The sequence below is a fragment of the Lagenorhynchus albirostris genome, chromosome 15 (assembly GCF_949774975.1).
Source record: "Lagenorhynchus albirostris chromosome 15, mLagAlb1.1, whole genome shotgun sequence".
In the NCBI taxonomy this organism is placed as follows: domain Eukaryota; kingdom Metazoa; phylum Chordata; class Mammalia; order Artiodactyla; family Delphinidae; genus Lagenorhynchus; species Lagenorhynchus albirostris.
The window spans coordinates 73,817,729-73,830,929 of NC_083109.1; positions in this window are offsets into that span (position 1 = coordinate 73,817,729).

A 13,201-nucleotide genomic window follows, 5' to 3' on the forward strand; every position below is an offset into this window, starting at 1 on the left:
CGTGTGATGCATGCATGATGCATTGTGTGTACCTGTGCATCACATTCCAATGAATATCCCTGGATTTTGAATGCTGTAATGTTCTTTATAGAAGTAAAAAAAAGTTGCCCCAGATGCATTTTATAACTTTGTAATTAAAGTAGCCATTAAAATAATTAAATTTGGTGTTTTATAAGGACTAGCATAGTACAGTACTAGGCAATTAGTGAATATTTGTTGAATGAATGTTTGAATGGAGGAAGGCTATGAAGGAAAAATAAACGGTGGTAATAAAAGTTTAAAAACATTAAATTTTATTTTTAACACTATATACAGTGAAGAGACAGCATAAATGGATCTTACTTGTATTGTAGAAAAGGATATGATTAACAGATTTACATATATTATTACCATAGTACCTTTGTTGAGAATTTCATCTGCATTATTATTATATGTATATTTGGTCTAGCAACAGTTCACTTTCAAATTACGCAAAATGACCATGGATCAGTCTCGCTTATGCACAACGTGTATGTAGACAGCACCCCTTAAACTTTCTTCAGTTCCTTATTTTTAATGAGATTTATGCATAGATTTTTAAAATGTTTTAATTAAAATAGTGAAAAATTTCAATATAAATTCTGTGATTATTCATGATCACAGCTATTAATGGTACATCAAAAATGGTGACATAGGTAAGAGAAGCTGTGGGTTATTTGCCTGTCTTTTAGGCCAGGTATTAGGTTGGCCAGAAAGTTCGTTTGGGTTTTTCTGTAAGATGTTATAGAAAAACCCAAACGAACTTTTTGGCCAACCCAATATAGGATCACCACTCTCTCTCTCTTCATAAGAAAGTGTAGGACTTTCACTTCTGGTCATGGTGGAGTAACAGGGACCACATTTACTAACCAGCCTTAAATAACCAGCCAACAAATAGTATATATATATATATATATATAACATTTTCAAGACAGTGGACACAGCCAAAAAATGAGTTTTCTTTAAGAGATGAAAAAAATGTGGTGGGCCCTGTAACTGCCTGGATACTCCTTTGAGAGAGTATCCAGGCAGTGTTGCAGGGAGGGGAAAGCCGGGCAGAGCCTGGCAGGCTCCCTGAGTTGAGAAGACATAGCTGACAGTTTGGGGAGATGAAGGTGGCTAGAATTCAGAGGACTGGGCACGAGGGAGGTGAAAGCCACACAGAGGAATCCTGAGATCTGCAGAGGGCAGCCCCCAGGTATTCAGCTGAATACTGACTGGTGCATGGATTATGAGGAAACTACTCAAGGCTGGTAAAAGAACCATCTGAAAGAATTAGAGGTAACAATGCTTGACACTTACACAGGATGGGAATAAAGCTTGCTCCCACCAGCCAGAACAGAGAACCTCATGATTCATGGGACATTTGGTAGGGTACATAAAGTGTCTTTCCTCAATAGAATAATTAAGTCTAATCACGGTTCTGGGTCCGCCTAAGAAATCTTAAAGTCAAGTCCCAAATAGAGGGGAATTCCCTGGCAGTCCAGTGATTAAGACTCCATGCTTTCACTGCCAAGGGCCTGGGTTTGATCCCTGGTCAGGGAACTAAGATCCCACAAGCTGTGCAGTGTGGCCAAAACAAACAAACAAACAAAACCAACCTCAAGAATATTTATAAGAATTTAAAAATAGGCATCACCCAACAAGATAAAATTCAGTGTCTGGAATCCAATAAAAAATTACCAGACATGTAAAGAAGCAGGAAAATATAATCTATAATGAGAAGAAAACTCAATAAACAAAACCAGTGCAGAACTGCCAAAGATGTTAGAATTAGCAGATAAGACATTGAAGCAATTATTTGGATGGTATTCAGTATGTTTAAAAAGTAGAGACATGGGGGATATAATAAAAAATGCAATCAAACTTCTGGAAATAAAACAATGTCTGAGATGAAGAAAACACTGGATGAGATTTATGGCAAATTAGAAATTTCAGAATAAAAGTGATTTTTTTTAGTGACTTGGAGTTATAGCAATAAAAATTATCCAAAATGAACCACAGAGAGAAGAGAGAAAAATAAAGAACAGAGTATCAGTGGACTTTTGGGACCTTCAGCAATCTAATAAATGTATAACTAGAGGCCATTAAGGAGAGACTCCTTCATAAAGCAGAAAAATATTTGAAGGAAAAATGGCTGAAATTTTCTAAATTTAATAAAAATTATAAACTCACAGATACAAGAAGCTCAATAAACCTAAAGCACAAGAAACACAGAAAAAAATATATACCAAGGTATATCATAATCAAACTGCCAAAAACCAGTGATAAAGAGAAAATCTTAAAATCAGCCACAGTAAAAAGACATGTGATATATAAAAGAACAAGATTAAGATGATAGTGGATTTCTTGTTAGGAATAAACCAGCTGAGAGGATAGTGGAACAACATCTCTAAAATAATAAAACACTGAAAAACAAACAAAAAATACCTTTCACACTAGAAGCAAAATACCTTTCAAAAATGAAGGTGAAAGAAAGAGTTTCTTGGATATAGAAAATTGAAACAGTTAATCACCAGCAGACTCCCCAGATGTGAAATGTCTAAGGAGTTCCTTCAGGCAGAAGCAAGATGATACTGGAAAGAAATACAGGTCTACACAGAGAAATGCAGAACACTGGAAATGGTAACTACTTATATATGTAATATTGTTCATTATTACTTAAATTTGTTTAAAACATATTGACTGTTTAAACAAAAACACGAATAATGGAATATTGGGCTTGTAACATATGGAAAAATAAAGTGTATGGTAACAATAGTGCATGGGTTGGGAGTAGTGAAATAGAAGAATACTACTGTAATATTCTTACATTATACGTGAAGTGATATGTCACTTAAAGGTAGACTGTCATAAGTTAAAGATATATCCTATAAACCTGAAGCAACCACTAAAATAACAAAACAAAGCCAGCAAAGCAGATAAAATGGAGTCATAAAAAATTCACTTAATCCACAAGAAGATAGAAAAAGAGGAAAAAGTGACTAAGACCAGTGGAACAAATAGAAAGGAAATACCAATATGCTAGGCTCAAACCTAATCATGTTAGTAATTACACTAAATGTAAATAATCTAAACACTCCAATAAAAGGCAGAGACTTTCAGATTGGATAAAACAGCAAGACCTAAGTATATGCTGCCAACAAGAAACACATTTAAGTATAAAAATCCAGTTAGGTAAAATTTAAATTATGCTAACATTAATCAAAATACAGCTGAAATGGCTATAGTAGTATCAGAAAAAGTAGATTGCAGAGCAAAGAGCATTCCCAGTGATTTAAAAAAATGTTGATTTCATAATAATAAAGAGATTGATTCGTGAAGAGGACATTATGATTCTAAATGTTTATGCTTCTAATAAGAAAACTTCAAAATATCTGAAGCAAAACCAGATGAAACTGCAAAGAAAAATAGACAAATCCACAATTATAATAAAAGGTTTGAATAACCCTCTATCAATATATAAGAAAACAGGGAAACACAAAATCAATACAGGTGTAGAAGATTTGAACAACACTGTCAACCAAGTTTATCTGTATGACATTTATAGAGTATATAAGTCTCAGGAAATTTCAAAGAATCCAAGTAATAGAGATACGTTCTATGACCACAATGGAATTGAATTAGAAATCAAATTAAATTCTAAGTCAATAACAGGAAAATCTTTTGAAAATCTCCAACTATTTGGAAACCAAATACCAAGCTTTTAAATAAACCATATGTCAAAGAAGAAATCGAAAATGAAATTAGAAAGCATTTTGAGTGGAATGAAAATCAGAATAGAACAAATCAAAATTTCTGGGATGCTACTCAAGCAGAACTCAGAGGGACATATACAACACCTATATTAGAGAAGAAGAAAGGTCTTAAATCAGTAACCCCAGCTTCCACATTAAGACTCTAGAAAATGAAGGGCAAAATAAATCCAAGGCAGGGTAAAAAAAAAAAAAGAAATGATAACAGAATGAAAATCGGTAAAATGGAAAACAGAAAACAATAGAGAATATCAATGAAATCAAAAGTTGGTTTTTAAATAATATCAATAAAATTGGCACACATCTAGCCAGACCAGTCAGGAGAAAAGGAGAGAAGACATACATACATTGTCCATATCAGGAATGAGACAGATAACATCATTAGAGATTCTACAGACAGTAAATGGATAATAGGAAATATTCTGAACTACTTTTTTTGCCAACAAATTTGACAATAAAAATGAAACAGGTGAATTCCTTGAAAGATACACTCTCAAAGCTCACTTGAGAAGACATAGATAACCTGAAAAACCCTGTATCTAGTGAAGAAATTGAATTTGTAGATTAAAACATTTCCACAAATTCCCAGGCCTAAACATCTTCATTGGTGAATTGTACTAAACATTTAATGAAGAAATAGCACCAATTTGTGCAAATTCTTCTGGAAAATTGAAAGGGAGTGAATATGTCCCAACTGATTACCCTGATACCAAAACAAGACAAAGACATTGTTAAAAAAAAGAAAATTGCAACCCAATATCCCTCACGAACGTAAGTGCAAAAATTCTAAACAAATTTTTGGTAAATCAAATCTAACAATATATAAAGAGGATAAACAAATGGAGTTCATGCCAAGGATGATGGGTTGGTTTAACATTTGAAAATCAACCAATGCAACTTATCACAAAATCCAACATCCATTCCTGAAAAATAATTCCAGAAAACTAGGAACAGAAGGTAGCCTGATAAAGGGCATCTATGTTTTCCCCTAAGATTGGGAACAAGGTTAGGATGTCCACTCTTACCATTCTGTTCAACATTGTACTGGAAGTTCTAGCCACAATAAGGTAATAAAAAGAAATAAGAGGCCTCCTTATTGGAAAGAAAAAAAAAGTTAGAAAACTAACACTATTGATCCCAAGGCTTACTATAAAGCTTCAGTAGTTAAGACGGTGTGTTATTGGCATAAAAGAAGACAAAACTTCAATGGGATAAAATAGAAAGTCCAGAAATATACCTGCACTTATATGGACTATTAATTTTCAACAAAGGTGCAAAGACAATTTCGTGGACAACGGATAGTATAGTCTCGTCAATTAACTAGTGCTGTAACAATTGAATATCCATATGCAAAAAAGGAACTTAAACCCATACCTTATATCATATGCAAAATTAACTCAATGAATCAAAGACCCAAATGTAAAACCTAAAATTATAACATTTCATAGTAGAAAATCTTTGCAACCTGTTTTCTTTTTCAGCATAATGGGGTATCATTTATATACAAAAACCACATATTTAATATATATCATTTGGTGACTTTGGACATATGTACACACCCATGATACCATCACCCAATTAAAGTGATAAACATATCCATCACTTCCAAAAATTTCCTTGATCAATTTTTTTGATGTGTGTGTGGTAAAAACACTTAACATGAGATCTACACTCTTAAAAAATTTTGAAGTCACAACACTGTCTTTAACTATAGGGATTATGTTGTACAGCAGGTCTCTAGAACTTATTCATCTTGTATAACTGTAAATTTATACCTATTGAATAGCTACTCCCTACTTCTCCCTCTTCTCATGTCCTGGCAACTGCCAGTCTATTTTTTGCTTCTATAAATTTGACTATTTTAGATATCTCATATAAGGGGAATCACATGTCCCTCAACAGATGAATGGATAAAGAAAATGTGATATATACATACAAAGGAATCTTATTTAGCCTTAAAAAAGAAGGACATTTGCAACTACATGGATGGACCTGGAAGACATTATACTAAATGAAATAAGCCAGTTACAGAGGCAAAATTTTATTTGATATGAAAAGCATGACCCATACAAGTACAAACTGATAAATTAGAGTTCATCAAAATGTTAAAGGTTCACTTGTCTATAAGATACCCTTAAGAGAATAAAAAGGCAAGGTACAGAAACATATTTGTGGGAGAAATATGTTAAAAATTATCATATTCAGAACACAGAAAGAACTTTCAAAACCTAATACTAAGGAAGCAACCCGTTAAAATGGGTAAAATATATGAACATACACTTCACTAAGAACTCATATGCATAAGAAATAAGCCTGTGAGTAAAAGGTTAGTACATTAGTCTTTAGGACGTGCAAGTTAAAACTACAGTACACCCCCTGTAATTTATTATTTTAATTAGATTATTTGCAAATGTTGATTTTATTTTTGGTATCCAATTATTCATGATACACTCACAATTCATCCCTGTATACCAGGGTGTCAGGATACTATACTAGTTGGAGGGGAATCAGTGGTGGGCAGTCATTTGAAGACAGGAGGACAGGCACCCTCACTAGGCTCTGAGGTGTCAAGGGCCTCCTCTGGGCTTGCTACCCTCATGAGATGAATCTGCCCAGAATGGCTGAGCTGCCCATGTCATGTCCTGGTTATAGATGTTCTAGAGTTGTACTCCATTCATTCATTCATTCATTCATTCATTTCTTGCCCAGAATGGCTGGTCTGCCCATGTCATGTCCTGGTTATAGATGTTCTAGAGTTGTACTCAAATCATTCATTCACTCATGCATTCATTTATTTCCTGCCTATTCTGTTCTAGGCAATGTGCGAGGCCCTGAGGATGTAAAGATGAATACCACACAATCCCCGTCTTAATGGAGCTTAGAAATGAACGGGTAAGATAAGGATGTAAGAAAAGAGTTTTGCTAACCTTTTCCACCTCCAGCTCCTAGTATGGTGTTTGGCACAGGGTAAGTGCTTAGCACCTTTGTGTGGAATGAATGAATGAACAAATGAATGAATAGTTTGAAGAGAAGCTGAAGAAGCAGCCCTAAATGATTTAGGCTGATCGTGTTTGAAGGCTGAGGGGCTTGGTCGTGCAGGCCCCCAGAGTGCTGACAGGCTCAGACTGAGACGTGATATGGGCACATCCAGTAGAATTCCACTATCTGCAAGGGACCTGATAGATCTCCATCGGGAAGTGACTCACAGCACTACACTTCACCCAAGGGCCAGGCTTTGCCAGCTGAGGTCATTCCAGAGTTCCTAGGGACTCGCACCCACCTCCACAGTAGATGCCCTTTTCCCATGTCCTTCCTGTCTCTCTGTGGGAGCTGGACTTGTCCAATTTCCATATAGCCTTGGGCATTTTGTGCAGGGGACATGTGCCATGAAACTCATTCCCTTGAATTCATGAAAATCGGCGTTAACAGTGTGAAAAATAAAGCATTCTAGAGTAGCGAAACAAATAGAGTTGTGCATCTGGAAGATCTGTGCTTGAGTCTTGCCTTGACCACTTTCCAACTGTGTGATCTTTAAGTGGAAAGTGGGATAAAATTATCTTTGTCCAACCATTCATGCAAGGTTTAAATTGGATAAGATCAGTAGATTATTTCGGACAAAGACTAATGTATGGTAAGAACCCAGTAATTGGTAGTGTCGCCGGAATTACCACTGTAAATACCGTATTGGGAGGGCTTGATTCCCCAAGTTTGGAGGAGTCGAGGAAGGATTTCTGGAATAAGTATTCCTTGAGGCAGGTCATGACGTAAGCATAGGAGTCATCCAGATGAACAAGTGGGGGAAGAATGTTCCAGGTTGAGAGTATAATGAGACTCGGGCGAAGTCAAGGATGGAAGAGGCCAGTATGTTCAGGGGTCTGCATGGGTCAGAGGGCTGGGTGCCTGTGCAGAGGTGGCAAGAGGTGGTCTGGTGAAGGGCTCAGTGCGTGCAGGGCTGTGGGTGTCCTGCCCAAGAGCTGGGCTTTATCCTTGAAGGAGACAATGAGGTGTCATTACAGGGTTCTAAAGTCTGCAGGTCCATGTTTTAAGATATATTCCTGAGAGCCTAGCTCTCCTAGGTCTTAGGGAGACCTTCACAACCCATCCACAGAGTTCAAACAAACAAACAAACAAACAAACATCTAAATCTTGGAAATAAGGCAAAGAAAGGACAACATCTTCTTTCAGCATCACACAGGGGCATTGTTGTGCAAGCCCCCCAAGCATTATTTAATTATAGGAGAATGTACCTTCGTTAGACCATTTCATCACTGGTTGAAAGCCCAGATACTATGGAATTACACGTTAACTCGATGTTTTGTTTTGTTTTTCCCTAGTGGAGAGACAATTGATTTTTACCTGGTAGGAACGATAAATCCAAATGTTAAGGCCTTATTAGACTATCAGGACATTAACCAGTTTTGTATATAACCTAACAACTTTATTCTTTTCTTTAAATCCCAGTTCCTCAAATGCTTTTTGAATCAGCTTTACCCAATGCTCTGATCTTCTCATGAATAAGTTAAATAAGTCTTTGACGTGTTTTCATTCTATATTTGCATGATAACTGTGTTCGCTTTTTGAAAGTCACTTTGGTGTCAGTGTTTTAGCCAAAAATCCCTGTGAAAGAGCAAGTGATGGAACTGGAAAGCCTGGAGCTGTTTTCTTAGTCTTTAGCCTTGGGATGCCCAGCCCCTGAGATCATTGGAAAGGTTACTCTGGGCATTAGTAGGGAGTATTGTGACTCAGGTTGGTACCCTGGGCCCTCGGCAGCTTTGGTTGATGGTGAGAAGCAGCGAGCACAGGCACAGGGGAGCTGACTCAGCTCAGCTTGGTGAGAGGGGTTTGATTGGGGCCAGCGTGGACTCTGGTCCAGCAGATGGGACAGGCAGGAGGATTCCCTGCAGCAGGTGATATCGAGTCAGACCCCTAGTAGCACCCCTCCCTGTATGTTGCTAGATGTAAATCTCTTGAAGGCAGGACTCGAGCCAATAGCTGGCCAACATCAGGGATACGGGCTGCATCCAGCCTCTTGTGGGAGGGTTAGCAAGGGTGTTCAGGCTGGAGGGACCCACATCCCAGTGGAGAACTGAAAACAAGCCCAAAACACTGTCTTTCAGATCTGGCCAGTGGGTTAGGAGCAGGTGAGAGTGGGGAGACGACAGCGCAGGACTATAGCTCCTGGGGCTCAACCCCAGACCTGCCAGATATTGTGTCAGAGGCAAAGAAGCTCTGCCTACACTGTCTCATTTGTCCTTTCATTTATTCATTCACCAGTACAAGGAGGTATTGCTGAGCAAATACCAGGCTCAAGAGACTCAGTAGGTAGGAGTGTTTCCATGACTACGTTGATAGGACTAGGGAAGATGCCCCTGTCATGTCCCATCTTTCTATTGACCCATTTCCCCTGCCTTCCCTGCAGTGTGATTGGGAGCAGAAGAGCGGTATTATGTTTACAAAGACTAAATCGGACCTCATTAAGACACCCCGAGTGGTGAACAACTGTCATTAACATTCAGCTCCTTTGACCACCCAACCTGTGTTGGGAGAATCCCTCCCATGATGTGTCAGTGCCTCTCCAATGCAAAGCTCAGGAATAAGCTTCTCCGGATGCTCTTGCGGCTGGAGGCAGGCATGTGACAAGGCTCTGTCAGTCACAGTCACGCTGGACAGACTTCCGTTTGGAAGCATGTGACCCACAGAGGCAGGGACCACATGGGCTCCACTTTGGCAAGGGTGGTGCAGAGACACCCGGCCTCCAGAAGCAGCACAGGTCCAGCCTGTGCCCGGTGATGGGGTGGGCGAGTTTCCCAGGGAGGCTCAGGGATAAACACCACTGACTGTTGGCAATCTCTCTGTAGTACTTGGCTCAGGCCAGTTGCCCTGAAGCCCTGAGGGTTTCCAGGCCCATAATGGGCTCCTTCTCCAAAGAAGAGTTCAATTCAATACATCTGTCTCCATTTAGGCATTTACGTGAACCTTTAGGGAAGTTTCACACAAAAGAAATTCTGGGAAGCAGTTAGATAACCCTATGAGCTCTGTCTTGCCTCCTTCTTTAATAGAAACGTAGGCTGATTAGTTATATTGGATCCCTTCCGTCAGGAACGGAACAGGGATTGGTTATCACTGAAATAGACCCTCATTCTGTATTTGCTTTCCCTGTTCACCAAGCTTCTGACAACATTATTTGTGGACTTACAGAAAGCCTAACTTACCATATGGTATCCCACAGAAGACTGTTCATTCATTCATTCATTCATTAGTAAAGGAGCTCATTTACAGCAAAGGAGGTAAGGACATATTAAAAAAGACCTATGTTGTCTCTTGTACTGCCTGGCTTGGCTCAGGGTGTGCCTGGGACGGATTAAAGCAGTCACGAGATCTACCCTCAATGAACACCCTTCCAGAGTAGGTATATCCGACCTTTGAGTAGTCAGGATATGCCGCGTTTCCATGGTCATTTCCCAATTCCATTCTGTGCGATTTATTCAGCAGATACTCTGGGCCAGATGCTTTATGTACCTTGTTGCACATATGCAGTTCTCACAACAGCCCATTTTCCACGTGACAAGACCAAGGGCCAGAGAGCATAAGTTGTCCAAGACTACAAGCTAGTAGCTTCAGAGTTGGGCTTGAAACCCACCCATGCCCACATTCTTTTCACTTCATTATGCCGCCTCCTTTCATGGGGAACTGAAGAGAGTAATTCCTGCATTGCCTCTCATGGCTCTCCCTCTTCCCCCTCCTTACTCTTACTCTAACTTCAGAATTAGAGTCATAATCCACAGTCCCAAAGGACATTTGAGAGTATGGCACTACTTACGAGGTATCCAGTTAGGGAAAGGAGCACTGCTTTAGGTCACCTCCCCTTGACTGGGTTTAGACAATATTAAGGAAAGAGATTTCACAACTTATTATAAAGCTATAGTAATCAAAATTGGTGTTGGCTGTGGTACAGCACAGCGAGCTCAGCTTGGTGCTCTGTGATTACCTAGATGGGGGGGAGGGAGGTCCAAGAGGGAGGGGATACATACAGCTGATTCACTTCATTGTACAGCAGAAGCTAACACAACATTGTAAAACAATTATACTCCAATAAATAAATAAATGTATAAACAAAAAACAAAAAAATGAAAAACAAAACAAAAAAACTGGTGCTGGCACAGGATAGACAGATAAACCAATGAAATAAAATCAAGGATCCAGAAATAAACCCATACATCTATGGCCAGTGAATTTTTGCCAAGGGTGTCAAGACCATTCAATGGGGAAAGAATAGTCTCTTCAACAAATGGATTGGGACAGCTGGAAATTCACATGAAAAAGAATGAAGTTAGGAGGAGAGGTGGCCAAAATGGTGGAGTAGGAAGACCCTGAACATACCTCCTCCCATGGACACACCGAAATTACAGCTACTTACAGAGCATCTACCTGTGGGAATGACCTAAAGACTAGCAGAAAAGATTTTCCACAAATAAGACATAAAGAAGGAACCACAAGAGATGGGTAGGAGGGGCAGAGACACGGTATAGGGAAGACCTACACCCCAGGCCAGTGACCCACAAACAGGAGAAATACCACTATTGTAGAGGTCTTCTCCAAGGAGCAAGGGGTCTGAGCCCCACATTGGGCTTCCCAGCCCAGGGGTCATGCACTGGGAATATGAGGCCCCAGAATGTCTGGCTTTGAAAACTAGTGGGCCTATGTTTGGGAGAGCCGGAAGGCCACTGGAAACAGAGAATACACACTTAAAAAGTGCACACAAAATCTCACATGGAACTGGAAAGCCTGGAGCTGTTTTCTTAGTCTTTAGCCTTGGGATGCCCAGTCCCTGAGATCATTGGAAAGATTACTCTGGGCATTAGTAGGGAGTATTGTGACTCAGGTTGGTACCCTGGGACCTCAGCAGCCTGCACTCTAGAGCCCGCAAGCCACAACAACTACTGAGCCTGCGTGCCTAGAGCCCGTGCTCCACAACAAGAGAAGCCACCACAATGAGAAGCCCATGCACTGCAACGAAGAGTAGCCCCCGCTCAGCCCAACTAGAGAAACTCAGCGCGTAGCAACGAAGACCCAACACAGCCATAAATAAATAAATAAAATAAATAAATTTTTTTTAAAAAGCTAAACTTAGAATTACCATGTGACCCAGCAATTCCACTCTTAGATCTATACCCCAAATAAATGAAAACAAGTACTCAAATAAGTGTACCTGAATGTTTACAGTAGCACTACTCAGAATCACCAAAAGGTAGAAAGCCACATATGCATCAGTGGATGAATGGATAAAAATATTGTGGTGTGTACATACATGAAGTACTATTTGGTTACGAAAAGGAATGAAGTACTGATACTTCGTACAACAATGTAGATGAACCTTGAAAACGTTATGCTAAGTGAAAGAGACCAGACACGAAAGGTCACGTATTATACAATTACAATAGGCAAGTTCATAGAGGTGGAACACAGACTGTGGTTGTCCGGGGCTGGAGGTGGGAAGGAAGTGACTGCTTTATAGGTATAGGGTTTCCTTTTGTGGTCATGAAAATATTTTGCAACTAGATAGAGATGGTGGTTGCATAAAATAGTGGGTGTATTAAATGCTACTGAATTCTTCACTTTAAAAAGGTTAACTTTCTTTTGTGTGAATTTTACCTCAGTAAAATATGTATTGGAAAAAACAAAAGGATTAGAGTGAGACAACAGCCAGTCCCGTAGCGGAGGACTCTACCCAGGGTGCGTGGCAGGTGGGGTGAGGCAGGAAGTGCAGCTCAGATTTAAGCAGCAGCTTAACCAGGAGCGTGTCCAGAAGGAGATGCACCCTCACCTGCCTGGGTGGCGCTCTGCAAGCGGCTCCTTGGGTCAGCCCTCTGATTCTACAGCTTCTCGCGAGTTAATCTGAGCCTCTGGAGGTTTTATCAGCCTCTTGCCAGCTCCTCCTCCACCTGCCTGGCTGGCCAGAGGGTCCTGGCGAGGCTCCAGGGAGCTCGCGGCTCGCTTCTCCGTCTTGCAGCGCGAGCAGCCAGCCTCGCCAGGGTCTGACACACCTTCTGTGGGTTCCAAGGGGCCAGCTCTGGAGTGGGGCTCCCCAGCTCTTCAGACCCTGCAAATCCTTCTTCTTAGCACAGCTGGAAGGATTGGGACCACTTTGGCAGCTCTGGGAAAAGGGCTTGGGACCACCTCTAGGAGCACCGGTAAGTGATAGGGTCTGGGGCCTCACCAGGGGAATAGACTGGCTCTCACACACTTGAGGTGTATGTGACCCACACTGATCTCCTTGCCTTAGACCCACAAGAGGGCTTTAGCTGTGTCCTGGGGGTAAGGGCGGGGGATGTCTCATGGACATGCTTCTGGCTAACTTCTGCTTGATCTTCAGAGTTTAACACAGACATCACCTTCTGCAGGAAGCCTTCCCAAGCCCTAAGGTGCCC